The sequence below is a fragment of the Ceratosolen solmsi genome, unplaced genomic scaffold (genome assembly GCF_000503995.2).
Source record: "Ceratosolen solmsi marchali unplaced genomic scaffold, CerSol_1.0 scaffold6, whole genome shotgun sequence".
In the NCBI taxonomy this organism is placed as follows: domain Eukaryota; kingdom Metazoa; phylum Arthropoda; class Insecta; order Hymenoptera; family Agaonidae; genus Ceratosolen; species Ceratosolen solmsi.
In genome coordinates this window covers 6,336,475-6,351,235 of record NW_011948414.1, presented here as the reverse complement: position 1 = coordinate 6,351,235, position 14,761 = coordinate 6,336,475, and positions in this window count along the sequence as shown.

Sequence of the window (14,761 nt, the reverse complement as noted above, 5' to 3'; positions counted from 1 at the left end):
TCTCTCTCACTCACCCTCACTTACCTAGCACACGCTTACGTATTTTCGTTGTGAGAAAGGACAATTGTTAAAGCGAAGAAAGGAGAAAATTAAGTAGCGAGGCCAATAGGAAATAGTAAATAGTTTTAGGAAAAAAGAATATGTGAAGGCTCAGTTAGGAAGAATATTATGTATAAAGAGAAGCAATGAAAAATTAGTCGAACAATAAATTAAAGAATGTACATGAACAGAGTCAACATTGTTAACGTGAAATGGAGATTTTGAGAAAAAGAAAATACAAGAAAAAGCATATATGGTTAGCTCATACATAGTTTATGCATACAGAATGAAAGAGAAAAAGAGAGAATTGTGAGAAAGAAGGTTGGGGCAAACTAACAGACAAACTGAGAGAGAATTTATTCAGTTTCAATTTGGATTTATAACTAGAGAAGTGCATCGAGAAGGTAAATAATGAATAACATTTTATTAATAAATGGTTCGATATATTTTTCAAATGATAATTTAAAACTCTATTATAGTAGATAATATTTAAAGAAAATTGTGAAAATATGTCAAGTGTACTAATCAAATTTTAATAAATATCTAAAGCGCAAATTCATATTTACCATTCCCTATCAATTAAAATAAATCGTCAGAATTACAATTTCAATTATCTACGCTCTCATTGACATAATATTTGCAATTCATATCTTCGAATGTACTTGACGTTTATATCATAAGTGATTATTATTAGTAAAGGTTAAGTCTATGGAAAATTTTTTGTCCCAAACCTAATGTGATTATAGTTATAGAAAGTATCTATTGTTAATTCAATATTTCATGATAGAACTTATTTCAATGGCTCAATATCATTTAACACATAAATTAAAAATCTTTCTATCAGATATGACTTAATTATCATGATATAGTTTTAAATACAATTGCCAAAATTATTTACATTGTAAAAAAGTCTATTAAGTCTATTAATAGTTCAAGGAGTTGCATTATAATTGTTAATTTCAATATGTTCTCACTCATCATTTCATCATTTATATTGTCGCAAACCCAGTCTTACCATACATTTTAATGTATACATTTGATTTTTATCCCAAGCGTACAATATTTTATTGACATGAAAATAAAATCTATCAATATCTCTATTGATATATGGATTATTCACTCTATATAGATTTGTATTTTTGGTAATAGTGAATTACTTTTTTTTTTTTTTTTTTTTTTATAAATGAACAATATCATTAGGTTAAAAAATTATTATTTATCTTTATGGCGAATGGAAATTGTAGTTCGCAAATACAAATATGCTGCTGGAGCACTAGGTGTGGCGAATCGACAAAATAATATCTTTTGTTATCATAACTTCCTACTACGGTCATACTTACGCAGTACATATACTTTCCAGAGACAGAGAGTTTGACCTTTATGATCTTAAATAACTCACCTTTTATAGCTATCCTACCTAATTGTCAAGATAAAGTAATATTACAGAGCTTCTTACGTGGAATAATGATTTCGCTTACTATAATATATTATTTATAAAATTCAGTACAATATCAATTTATATGTTAAATTGATAACTAAGAATGCAATTCATTAAACCAAGGCTAATGTTTATATCAATTAAAGTTACAAAAAAATTTTTATCGAAGATTAGCTCCAAAATATACCTACGTGGTTGCAAATTAATTAGTTTTTTTTTGTTTTTTTGTTCTTTTTTTTTTTTTTTTGCTATTTCACTATATATTGTCATGGATATGTCACTATACACTAGGTATGAATATATTAGTACCCGTTTGGCTGTATGCATCCTTCCGTGCGTGCCTGTGTACATATATATATATTTTTTATATAAATACGTCATTAAAAGATTAGATCACTTTTCTTACATACAAATAAAAAATATAATTAAATAACTTGTAATATTAAATGTGCCAGTGACGATAAATGTATTTACAGGGAATTTGACAGTAACTTTCAGGGTGTAGTAGACTTCTTCAAGCTAAAATATCAAATACAATTATATAATTTAAGTTTTTCAATGTTTAAACTTTCCTATGCTCGCCTTGATAATGAATTATTATACAACAGAATCTCCATTATATCCTATACGCCGATTTTTATATATAGATTATACATTCATAATTATAGCCACATTATTATAATGATTATAATGCTTATTGTTTATAGACAATTTATTCTTAAAATTTAAAGATTAAACTTTTATATCATTAGATCTTGGACAGATTCTAAAATTAGTAAAAATAATAAAAATGTAACAACCTACGGTATAAAATATTGAGTTTAATAAAATATATTAAACATTATAATTAATCTCTGACTAGTAGAGTGTGCATAATGATTGCAATCATGATAATCAAAAAGAAAGCTAAGCTATCGCATTTGAAACGCAACTGCGTAATGATTGTAATTGTTTGATTGCTATATGAGCTTACGATCGAATATTTGACAGAATTGAATTTCAAATCGTTTTTCAAGTTCACTTGTCCTTCTATGTCTAAATTTATGCAAATTATAAGCCTAAATGCATCACGAAATAATTATTTCTTAGTACTATTTAAAAAATATATTAATTATGTAGTCTACTATACGAACGAAAATTAATTAGGTACAGATAAATTATTTGAATTAAATTAAGTGAAATATGTATCCAAAGTAACTATTCATTAATTAGATCAAAGAAATTTTTTTGTTATCATCAACAAATCTTTTATTCAATGGAAAAAAATAAATATATTTTTATTAAAAGAAAATATACTAAAATATTAATTTTTAATAAATATACTTATATTGATACTTGGATTATTCCATTGTGTTCATTAAGTTGATATTAATGTAAATCATTCTATTATTTCAATAAACAATAGTTAACACCCGTTATGTGCATTACTCGATAATTTAAATCTTATTGAGGTATAAATAAATAGTTTACAAAAAGAAAAAAAAGCTATTTTATATAATTGATATAAAAGATCGTTATATTTCTTCTTTAGAAAGTAGAAGTGATTATAAAATAAATATAAATATTACAATTAATAGTCTTTATTGAAATGGAAAAAAAGTTAATTATTTAGTAATATTAATAATACTAATTTTTATGAGTAATTTCATTAAAATACATGATAGATCGATGAAAATATGTATAGATGTTTAGTAACGGGATATTAACATGGACACATCTAATCCATTTATAAAAACAATTGATGGTCTAATTAAATTTAAATTAGTTAATAACGTTTTCTAATAATATTTAGCAAAAAATATTATACCTGCAGAACACTGATGAAATTATTAATTAAATTTATACGCTTTTCTAAACTTAATAAGAATTTGTAAAAGGCTATACTCGCAACATTATCCTGATATAATTTCAGTGAATTATACATGAGAACAACGTTCAATGAATTAATGAAATATTGTTCAAGTTATCATAGACATATTAGTAATATACATAAATTGGTAAAAGAATCCTAACGAATAACCATTATATATCAGGTATTTATGAAATAATATTATTATTTGAGATTCGATTAATACACATAAACTTCTCCTGTAGTTTACTGTTAAATACATGTATTATAGAAATGGTCAGTCAGCTATTTTCAAAATAATGACAATACATTAATAATTTATTGGAATCCCTTCATTGGAATCCCTTGCCGTTTATTTATATTATCCAATAAAATATTTTAGAATTATTGTACCTACAGTACTTTATTTGATAGAATGTAATTGTCGATTTTTATAAATCAATCGTAATTAAAGTAATTTTAATAAAAGCACTATTATTGTTTTAATAAAATCGATTTAAGTTGAACAAATATATAGCTTGATATTAATTTAATTTTGGAATAATATTTAAGCGTGAAAATGTCGAGTGGTAATAAACTTTTTACTTCGTAATATTTCAATACAAATAATACACAATAAAAATTATATAAAAATTGTATTATAACGATCATAATCATTTAATTGTAGAAATAACATTTTTTTTAACTTTCTATTCAAGTTATCGTATTGTTCTATATTTTATTTTACAATAGTATATTTTTCATTTAATAACGTTCTTTTTAAAATATATATATATATATATATCATGCTCATTACCTTTGAATTAATTATAGCAAATTATTAACTATTAACTATATTATTAATAATATTATTAATAATTAATTGATTTTCACATTATTAATTATTGACATTTAAATAAAAGTAGTAATATTGAACTTTTTTTTTTAATATAAAATCGAAATCTTATATTAATTATTATTACATTTATGCGCATATAAATTTAAGTTTTACGTTCATTCGACATTATGTAATGGCAGGGTATATGATTGATTTATATAAATGACATTATAATTTGAGATTAATCTACCTGTTTTATGAAAAATTAAAAAACAGGTTGCTCAATTTTTATTAAAATATGTTTTTAAGTAAGAATTTTTTTTCTCATCGCTTATATACCTAGAATTTTCTATATTACTTCAATTGTGTTAGTGTCAATTTAATAAACAATACTCATAAATTCTAAATCATTAATAAGTTCATCTCATAAGCCTACATTTTTTAATCAACCGTATGACTAAATAACATATTTTTTTATATAACGCGAGCAATTACTTGTTAAAATTATTTTTATAAATGATATTGGGAAAATATTTATTCTGCGCAATCATACATAATACATTTTAATAAAATGTAATTGATAAATATACATCTGTCTAATTAATTATTTGAGTATTGATACATTATTTGTATATTAATATCTCAATTTAATCATTTTATCATTGTTGTCCAAGTATAATATTTTTCACAATTCAATTACACGCATATAAAGTAGTATTATAATTGATAAAAAGATACATCGTTGAAAATTAAATAATAAATTGTTAAATCTTTAAGTTCTTCTTATTTTTACTCTCATTATATCCTTATGAAACTTTTGCTATTTTTTCAAACATAAAAATTAAAAAATATCATTATGTTTCACTACTATAGTACTATATACTATAATACTATAGTACTAATAATACTATAGTAATATATAGTATGATTACAAGCTTAGAATATCTGCATTGAAGCACTATAAAATGTATTTTTGTGTTTTTTGGTTCGACGATCCGAGCGAAATTATCTAGCCGTGTGTTTATACAAAATTCCATTGGTCAATGTCTCCTCTTTGCTTTTATGAATAACTGTCGAGCGCCATGACACGCACAGCTGTTTTTACATCACAACGAATCTAAATATTCAAAAGTTTATGGAATCGGGATGAATAAATAAAAACAACGTGTAAGAATTTGTAGATTTTATAAAGTTTTTTTAGTGGCTTTTATTTTAGATAATAAATTCTACGATATTTTGTTTTCAAAAATCTTAATATTTTGTGTCGAAACTATATTTTCCACATATGTCTGAGAACCGTATCATTCATATTATTGAGAAAATATTCTTATATCTCTATACAGCAATGTAAATAATAAAAGCTACTCGCAATTTCGGATATCACGAGGGCAAATCTCAAATACTATAATAGTTGAAATATTTATTTGAAATTCTAGTCTCTTTAATCAAACGCACATAAGAAGTTCCAATTCATTGTAATTTAAGAAAATTGTAAATTAGATTCGAATAATCATAAATTCTACCAAAATATTTCAGAACATCGTTGTTATGTAAGCGAGTGCTATTAGCAGTTTAATTTTTACGATAATAATAATAAAAAAGAAAGTCAAATAATATTAAAGTAAGTGTTAAGTAGCTCGATTGTAATGGTAAATTGAACAACTAGATAATTCAATTAAATATCTCATCGCCTGAGGATATTTAGACGATTTTATCTTATTCTACGCGAAGGTAAATACAATCACATGTAAAGTACAATACGAGATTGATGTGGTGCATCACTATCCAATCAGTTGACAAGATGATAATATTATTTTAATTAGAGATATTACTTGAATAATAAGCGAGTGATATGTCATAATTTTTCTCTAAATTGTAAAAGCAAAAATTTATACTTTTTAGTTAAAACATTGTTTGTAGTTATTATAATTGGATGGACAATGGATTTATGGACTTTTCTAATTACTTTATCATAACAAATTTTATTTCATATATATAGTTCTCATTGTCATATGTCCAAAGAAGTCGTTCAAAAACTAAAATAACCAATGTAGTTGTAATTTTGTTATAATAAAAATATTAAACCATTAAAATGGTTCAATTATGTTAAGATTAATGGTTCTAATTATTGGCAAATAATTATTTAATAGTATTAAAAAAAATTTTTATGTTTCAGTGAATTGACTTGAGGTAATAATGGATAAAAGCTCCGCTTATCGACGGACATGCGATGAATAGAAATTTGAGCAATAATTACGCAATACTGTATAATATAAATACTAAATACTAATCAGTCTAAGAAATAAAAATATTTTGAATAAAGCTAATAAAAAACAAAAACAAAACAAAAACAAAAAAAAAACAAAAAAAAAACAAAAAAAAAACAAAAACAAAAAACAAAAACAAAAACAAAAAAAAACAAAAAAACACGAACCTAACATAATATTCATATATTATCACTTTAATTGTTGTCCTCAATTAAATTTATGCATAATTTTGAGTGATTATAATTTACTTTAAAATTTGAGCTTTCTTCAACAAATTATCGAATTGTCAATAAATATAATAATTAATATTTTCAATCGATAGATATTTCCATCATATTTATAAGTATATAGTTAACGTAAATATTAAGTTTCTTATATTATATTTCTTAACTTGATTGTAATTCAGTATTCATGACCAATAATTGAACTTTCACTGGAAACAGAGTATCCAGCAAAAAGCCATTACAATAATTAAAACTTTGACGTTACAGGGAGCTCATTTCGTTTCTCGATGTATCTTATAGGCCAAAAATTCGTTAGTTAACGATTAAAATATCCACTTCAGTTCTGTGACCATATTTTTCTTTATTTACCTTCCTTAGTCAAGTTAATCTCACGTTGTAATTGCCGTGTGTACGAAGCGGAGAAAATTTAAATTAATTTGCTACTGCAGCGGAACGACTAAAGAGCCATGTAATGACCAACGTATCGGCTATTCAATTAAAAGTATTTACGTCTCTTCGGACTGGACTTAACGTTTCCCAGCTACTTATTAAGCTTTTTTTTTTTTTTTTTTTTTTTTTCATTCACACGACCATTAGTAGATTTAATGGTAAATAATGTTAGCATAGCTCGTTTTTAATATTATTTTCAACAATCTTTCTTATGGCAATCTAATTTTGTTTAAAAATCAATATTAATTTAACATAAAGTCGAATGAATTTTGACTATAAGTTTATGTATAAAAATCAGAATAATTATCCAGCACCATTTTATGAAGAAATATTTTTAAATTTTCAGTTAATAATGCTGGCTATAACTCGTTTATTTGCTAAGTACACAATAACTGTTGCGAATTAACCGAACGGGTTGAAATGGGATGGACTATTTGTAATTCAATGAAAAATTCATTCGGCTCGGAACAATAATTTACGTACGTAAACTTCTGTTAAAATTTCATTTTTATGTATAATCAAAGGGTAATGCCGAATTACTTGCTATTCTATTCCATCGAACGTAATAGTATTCCACTATTAATGTACGTAATTAGTAGTGTACAGAACGAGGTGCGAGGGTACGATACGATTATAGCGATTATTATGATAAAGTACAAATGCGAGTGACAATCGGAAACGCCATCGAACGCACGACATTCGTACTGAATCCAGTTACCGTAAAGGAACGCGATAAAATAGAGGCAAACACGATACAAAAAGAACAAAAAGAGGCAGAGCACTGGTGTGTGCGGTTTGAGGTATTAGGCAAAAAATTCCGATCATCAATATCATGGGCAAGGAGAGGTCGAACGACCGAGAGTATATTTATCAATATCCATGTGGTTGTATAGAGAATTGGGTATACGAATGTGGAGTTAGAGCATAGGGACAAGTTCACGAGTATAGAAGTTATGGGCTCTTTTGAACATCACAGTGCCAGAACAAGAACATGTCCACGTTGCTATCCGTGGAATATGTGTCAACAAATGGAAATGTGTCAACATCTACAGGAGCAGTTACGCAACAATTAACGCTCGTCAAATATCGATATACAATGTGGTCCAGGGAATAAGCACAATCGCAGCTTCCGGTCATTTACTGCCCAATCCTCACCGAGCACTCGATACTCGATATACCGAGAGCAATGGCTTTTATAGAAATAAAATATTTGTGTATAGTTGACGTGATATTTGCCAAAAGCACTTAATCTATCAGTATTAAAATAGTATGAAAAATAATACACACGTCATTTTATCGTCAGTACTATCGATATCTTTTGAATTATTATTATCTTTTGGAATATTAACTCCAAACTGATAGTAGGCTATTTGGTATTTTAATGTCTCTTTCATAGAAGAAAATGTTCCAAAACCAAAACAAACAAAAACAAACAAACGAAAAACACACGCACACATGTATATATATATATATATATATATATATATATATATATATATATATATATATCTTTCCATTTACTGATTATTTCGAAAAACTAATTTTTCAAATTGAAATTTGCTTTGTTGTTATTGTTATTTTATCGTCTAAAATTCGATTAAAATTCGTTTTTAAACATTTATGTATATTAACAAATATTGTTGAAATTTAATCAAATATTATATAGCACAAGGTGCGTTACATGTGTTCCAAATTTTTGTTAGACAAACTTTATGTTGCTACTGCACTATCGATATCATATACACAAATGTTGTATGTAAAGCTGTACTAAACTAAATAAAATAATCAATAAACTTACTTGACGTGATGTATAAAAAGAATATGGCTCTATTTATATAAATAACCATATATTTAATTCTATTCTCCGTAGTTTGGTTAAGGTAAAAAAAAAAAACTATTTAATTTTGCTGAATTTCACCGAAGCTGCACATTGTGAAAGTAGTATAGTATTTTAACAGATTTGTACTCGATTATATCGGTATTACATTGGCAAGATTAACGTTTTAATATTTAATTTCGGTCTATAGATTGACATTCTCCTTAAGCATTTTAGTTACTTTCTATTCTATATTTTTGTATATGTTTGTACTATTTATTAATATGTCATTCTTCGCGCGTCCAAGCTTTTGCACTTTAGTTTAAAAATTTTTTCCTTATTTCTTCTTAAATTCTTGTAATTTAATTGCCGCGTGGTAGTATACTTATACTTAGTTTTATTTATTTCATTGGATTTCAATAGTCTATTTTATATTTTATAATAGTTTATATACCGTATATTATCTAAAATATTATTATTTTTAAATTCGTTTTTACAGAAAAATTAGAAAACTATTCGCTTATCTATATATATATATATATATATATATATATATATATATATTACTTTAAAAGGTGTAATTGAAATTTCATTATATTTTATGTTACATATAAAGCATAAACCTCTTATAAATCGAACGTAGTTTTTATTTTCGATGCAATAATCAATCATTCGCTTTAATAAATTTAATATTTTTTAATACGATCGATAAACCTTTAATTATTTATCGTTTTTTTCTAGATTGATCATAATTTTTTCAACGATTGATCTCACATAATTTTACAAAAAGTTTTCATTTACAAATTGGTATTGGTATCCAATGTATTGGTAAAAATTACATCTGTACAGATAACAGAGAATTTTTAATAGAATTTTTAATTTTTAACTACCGTACAATTGATTCATAATTATTTTTATCATTGTAACGTGAATAATAATAATAGTCGCAATGCTGTAAATAATTATTAAAAAGTTTTACATTCATTTAAAGTTAATTCGAATATCGAAGTAAATATTTGGATTGATAAAAAATATTCAAATTAGTTTTACTTTATTTAATTATATTTAACTCATATCCACAAAATTCGTATGAATTTTTGATAAATGTATTCTATTACGTATGACGAGAGTGATGTAGTTAGTTTTCTTCATACTTTTCAATCAATTCGATGCTCATTGCTTGATAGATTGGCATATAAAAAAAAAATCCCTATTCGTCAATTTAAATATAACGTTTAAGGAGGTTATATATAAATTTTCAAATCCTTTTACAAATTTACATTCAATAGCTTAATTTGAAATATCATTTATTATTAGGAGTTTTGGATAATTTGTACATTATATATTTTCTCGGTGATATTAAAGTAATTTTATAAATAAAGCAATGTTTATGATTATTTTGCGTCTTGTCAGAAAAGAAGTATTAACGTATTTAAATTTAGAAAATCGATTAATAAATATTATTTATTTAAAATTATTATTATTACTTTATAGATATGCGTATGAAAGGATAGAGAAATTTAAAAAGAGAAGACTATTCGTCTCAGAATTATGTTAAATCTATAGTCGCCGCTACTTCTCATTGTAATTATCCTCATATTATAATCAAAACGTCGTAAACAAATACGCAAGTTACATCAAATACAGAATTTTTGTAAATGATTGAATATAAGGATAAATTTATTGCTCTCTCTCTCTCTCTCTCTCTCTCTCTCGCTTTACAGTTTTAAGCATGCCTTTATCGTTTATAAACGCTGGATATTATTTTAAACCTGCTTATTCTGCATTCTTTTTTAATAGATTTTTTCCAGTCTATCTGTTATTTTATGATTCTTTCATCTTTCTTCGTCACACTATCCTCTTCTCATTCGTTATCTATATGACTCCTCCTCCTGCCCCTCATTCTATCTTTATAATATATATTACCTATCTATAGATTTATCTTTATAATTTATTCCGTATACATTAGAGTTATAAAATTATACTTTTCATGAAATATACGTGCATTTTTTAAAAAAGCTAAATTCAATAAAACTTGTAATTAAGTAAAAATATTCTTTGGAACGTGACTTTTCTTTTTTATTCTTATTTCACATTTAATTTATACGTACATTTCATGTTGCACACTAATAGTAATTCAATATTTGTAATTGATTATTCGTTAGAATTGCAAAGTGCATACGTTCGCATTATGCTCGAATTATTAAAAATAATCAATTATTACATCTCTATTACAAACAAACCCAATAGCATAATTTTCATTAGTAACTATGCTAATTAAAAGTTTTAAAAAACATGTTATGCTGTGTAATTGCAGACATTGCGCTTCACATGGTAGTAGTAATAGTGGTAATTACTTAAATAACTAGATTAACTAGGAACAGTTTAAAAGAAATAAGCCAATCTAACATGAACTTGCCATGTAAACGTTATTACGAAAAATTATTACGCGAGAAAACGCGTGACAAAAGAAATAAAACAATTATCCAGTAGCTACTACTGAAAATGTTAGGTATTCTACGTCAGAACAGACAATTTTTACAAAAAAAAAAAATAATCTATATGACATATCTTTATAAAAACACGTATATTCATATTTTCGAAGCACTGAAACATGCGTGTGTCGTGACAACTTAACAAATAAAAATACGCGCCACCGCACTGCTTGACAAAATATAATACATAAACATCGCGTGTAGTTTGCAATAAAAATCTGTCATACCTCTTATCCTTGCCGCAAACTCCCGTCACGTTCATTTTCTTCATTTGCTATCTCTTTCCAACGAATTTGTTCCACTTATTTGCCTTTTCCATTTTCTATTTCATTGTCGAAAAATTAAGATTCCTAACGCGATAGCTCGTACCCATTCATTATGCAAAACTTTATTTTTAAAATCTCTTTGGAAAAAGGGCAAATTCTTTATTTTTACGTGCAGTATACTAATAGCTATAGTTTGCAAAATACTCTCCAGTTTTATTTTCGTATTAGCTAATGGCATATTTTTATTGGGGAAAAATCAATTTTTTGGGCATATTAAATTACCCTTTAAGAGTGGCTTGGAAATTCACGAAAGTTTAGACAACGAAATGTCATTTATTTCAAGCAGCTCTTCATATATCCTTTTGTAAATTAAGTATATTTATGCAACATTTATCTAATTGTCAGTTTTTGAAAGAGAAAATAACTTGGTGAATACTTCGTTTAAAACGATTGAAATTATTAAATGACAATTACTTAGGATCTAACAAATTAATCTAACAACAATAATTACTTTAATAATGCTTGAATATATTATTGCCTATTCGCTTAAAATATTTTATTACTAGCAGATAATTATAACAGATATAAATAATGATATTATCATACAAATATATATATATATATATATATATGTTCGATAGCTTGTAATACGTTAAAAAAATTATTATCAGAATCTATAAAAATTATATTATCTAAATTGTTCATGTAACCGTAGTCTCTTGTTTTCTATGCATTAATAATATGAAAATTTAATTTAGACAAAAATTTCTTCAAACGTATATTCGTCAATTATTCATTTATCAAATGCGTGAATCTTTCCTTATATTTTTATGAAGGAAGAATGAACAAAGAATGATGATGCAAAGTGTGCTGTCTTTTCTCATAATAATATTTCTATAAACAGTTTCATACATGTTTTCATGCTTTTCTTTCCATTTGAATTTTACAAATTTTTTAACAATACTTTCCATCCGTTATAAAAGCTACAATTATTGATAATAACGAACATAATTTTTTTTTTATTTCATGGCTCTTAGAAATATATCCACCATATTTGCGATTGTGAAGTGGTTAAGAAAAGAAAAAAACAACATAATAAATAAATAAAATAAACGTAACTGTACGGAATAGAGTACTATTTATAGATTATCAAACATTAGTGGTCTCTTGTGAGTTTCAAGTTTATAAACGAAGAATAAGTATCAAGCAGTAGTTTAAAGAAAAAAAAATTGGAATAATTGTACTTATTATTTTTAGTCATATACTACTTTATATAATTTCGAGATAAAACACATATTTATGGAAGACTTTTTTTTATCAAAAAAGTATTTAAAGTAGTTTTACTTTTTCTAAAAATTTCGGATATGAGAATGAAAAAAAAAGGAATGAAGCAAATTAATAAAAATAGATTTGCCAATTGTTCATAAAAATATAATATTACAATAGTTAAGTATAAACAAAAGAAGAGAAATGAAAAAGAAAAAAAATATACCTTTTCCCGTAGCGTAGACATTAGTCAATTACTCACTACTATTTTCAATTTATCTAGATATCAAATTATAAATAGAAAAATTGATTCGTAAATAGTAATAGACTCGTTAAATTTTATGCTAGTGCAGCTAAAATTTGCTCCTTCATCACGTTAAATTTTCATCGCCCATGTGTCGAATTTATAATTAAAACTTTAGAGTTTTATACTTAAACGGTTAGATGCGCATACAGCATATTTTGACAGACTAATTTCTTATTTTTATAACAGACTTTTGCCATATTTATATTTTGCATTATTACAATCAAAAACACCATATTTTATTTGATGAATGTTCATGATTTTCGTAATATTATACACTTCATACAACGCCTACTGCCCTTAGAATATTATTAATGGATGAATATTTTAATTACTTGTTCGTAAATATATTATTAAATTTTTATTTTTGTTATAATTTCTAGTTATTACACTAGGATATAAACTATTCTAAATAAGAAAAAAAAATAATTTCAAAAAATATTTATGTATAGCGTATAGTAAATCAAAAATCTCCATATAAAAAAACATTATATATATATATATATTTTTTTTTTAATATATATTTATTAGACTGAAATGCTTTCAAGCTACATAAATGAAAGGATTTAATGATAATGATATAATTTATATAGTTTATAGGATATTTTTATTGATATTTATAAAATTTAACAAAATGTCGCTTACATAATTATTTAAGATATATCAAATTTTATTTTTTAATCGCCATGATTATAAATGTATAATATAGTTAATTTAAAAAAAAAAAAAAAAAAAAAAAAAAAAAAACAACAATACTAGAATAATTATATTAGGATAATCTGCTTTTAACGTTATGCATCTTTAATTGAGTCTCATTTGCATGGATTAATCTAGTTTATTTGATTTGTACTTTTTCTTTAAAATAGACGATAACTTTTGATAAAATCAATCAAGCAGAGTAATTAATTACATTGATTCGTATTATAATGAGTTTAAGAATTTTTTAAAATTTTAAATACAAGAAAGATAAAAATATCACGTCTAAATTATAGAAAATTTTTTTAATTTCTAATGTATATTTATGTAATAGTTATAATCCGGCATAAATGTATAATATTATAATACTCAGTTGAAATAGTTCTTTTTTTTTCTTGTAAATTTACAAGAATTTTTTTTTATAAAAATATTTTATTTTTGTACATCAATACAACGAACATATAATAAGCGTATTACTAAAAATTTATTACAGATACTATATATATAGATATATATTTTTGTTATTGTTAACAATTTGAATGGATTTTTCTATAATAAAAGTTTAAGATATCAATACTTTAATATTTGAATATTAATGCAAGTACTACGAATGTCAATTCTAATGTTCTCTATCATTAAATTATAAGTTGTAAAGATTTATTCGGAATGATAAAGTGAAATTTCTTATAGTAACTTATATACTTAATAAATGAATTTATCTAAAAAAATCTACAAAATAAATATTTTTATATGCGTTTTAATCTTTTTTTTCCCCCAATATAATGCGTTTTACGTGTTTACAAAATATATATTAAAAATTTGTCATTTAATTTC